Genomic DNA, 2,573 nt, shown 5'->3' on the forward strand with positions numbered 1-2,573 from the left:
GAAGGCCATATGGTAGCTATAGATACTATTTCACCATTTTCCATAGACACCTTACTTGTACCTGCATAGGTTGATGTATTTGTGAAAGTAGCCATGTCATAAGTAATGTGATTAGTTGTGTAACACCCCGTACCCGAGACCGTTGCCGGAGTCGGACACGAGGGTTTCACAGACTAAATTCGCTTACTATCGCAGTCCATTTTAAAATTTTCCAGGCAGTTGGCTAACTGTGACACTGTCACCTTAAAAATCATATCTTGAGTTTCACAACTCGAAAATCAGTTTCGTAATTTTTCCCTGAAACTAGACTCATATGCCCATCTACATGTTTTTTTCTAGAATTTTTGGTCAGGCCAATTAGTACAGTTTATTAGTCAAAGTCTCCCATGTTACAGGGATCGACTACACTGACCTTTACGCATTACGACTTGGATATCTCCCTGCACAGAGCTTCAATATTGATACCGTTTGTTTCTATAGAAACTAGACTCAGAGAGGAATCTATACATGTATGGCATGACTCCTAATTATCTCTGGTTAATTTATAATGAATTTCCAAAGTCGGAACAGGGAATCCAGAAACAGTTCTGGCCCTGTATCACGAGAACCTGAATATCTCTTAACATACTGTCCATATGATCGTTTCGTTACTTTCCTATGAAAATAGATTCATCAAGGTTCGTTTACATAATTTATTCATTATTTAATTCCAATCCTACTATTTTTAGTGATTTTCCAAATCTACATCACTGCTGCTGCCAGCATCTGCCTTTAAGGTAGACTTTACCTATTTTATAGTTTCCATGATTCAACTAGCCCTTTTAGCATAAATAGCACAAATTATGATAGTGATTAACCATTCCATACCAAATGATTATAACATTATGCTCAAACATATATAAGCCATTTTCGCATGGCTATATACATTAACCAAAATATTCTTCCGCCACTAGTCTATTTTATACATGCCATAAGATAATCCAAAACATAGCAGTACCAAACAGTGGATAGTGATAGTGTGACTAGTTGCTGACGATCCCCGAGCCTGTAGCTTCGCAATGAGATCTATAAAACAGAGGAAACAGAGTAAACGGAGTAAGCATTACAATGCTTAGTAAATTTTAAGCAGTGTCAACAGATAACAATCAAATTATAACATAGTTGTTCGTATTTTTATTTCACTCTTCCTTCGGGCATACCATCCCTTTACCGAATATGCACATCTCATCATATACAATAGGCAGATAAACTTTCACATAAAAGTGAGCTCATGTGACATAGATATATCGTATGATTTCATATCACCTCTCACACTGATCCGATGTCAAATAATCATAGGAATAGTCTCATAGATTGCTCTCGTATGCATCACATAACTACCTTATGATTTAGTGCAAATCAAGCTCACATATAAACTTGGAGTACATACCTGTTTAACCTTTCGCATTGAATATATTTATAAGCAATTCTTATTACGAAGTCTTACCCGGACATAATCTCCACACGAAGTTATCGGGTCTTACCCGGACAAAATTCCCACACGTAGTCATCAGGTCTTTAGAGCTCGGATATAGTACGAGCACGAAGCTTACGGACATTAATCAATGATAATATTCTCGCATAAAGCCTGCGGGGTTTTAACCCGGATATAGTACTGACACAAATGCCCTTCGGGACTTATCACATTTATACACTTTCACATCCATCACGTTGGCCACTCGGCCCTGTCACATATATACACTTTCACATTCATCACATCGGCCATTAGGCCTTATCACATATATACACTCTCACATTCATCATATCGGCCATTAGGCCTTATCACATATATACGCTTTCACATTCATCACATCGGCCATTAGGCCTTATCACATATATACACTCTCACATTCATCACGTCGGCCATTAGGCCTTATCACATATATATATACACTTTCACATTCATCACATCGGCCATTAGGCCTTATCACATATATACACTCTCACATTCATCACATCGGCCATTAGGCCTTATCACATATATACACTCTCACATTCATCACGTCGGCCATTAGGCCTTATCACATATATATATACACTTTCACATTCATCACATCGGCCATTAGGCCTTATCACATATATACACTTTCACATTTATTCAAATATACTTCACATACCACATATACTATCATGTACAGACTTGGTCTTGGCCGAATCTACATCCATCACTTTCCAATGAATAATTCAATTTTTACGCCATACTATCATTTCATATTAGAATACTCATAAGCTTACAATATCACGATTTAGAATTCAAGTATGGGTTTAATCACTAGCTTATGAGCAACTAAAACAAGTTTTATCCATGTTTACAACAAAATCACATATTCACTATGAGCTGTTTTCCTGAGAAATGGTCACTGAATTATTTATAACCGGAGCTACAAAACTCCAAATCACTTGCCGTTAATTTTTCCTGAATATAGACTCGTATATCTTCCATCCATAAAATTTCCAGAATTTTAGGTTTGGCCAATCAATACCAGATTTTTCTTAAAGTTTCCCCTGTTTCACTGTTTGACTAATCTGACCAC

Source organism: Gossypium hirsutum, chromosome A11 (genome assembly GCF_007990345.1).
Source record: "Gossypium hirsutum isolate 1008001.06 chromosome A11, Gossypium_hirsutum_v2.1, whole genome shotgun sequence".
NCBI lineage: Eukaryota > Viridiplantae > Streptophyta > Magnoliopsida > Malvales > Malvaceae > Gossypium > Gossypium hirsutum.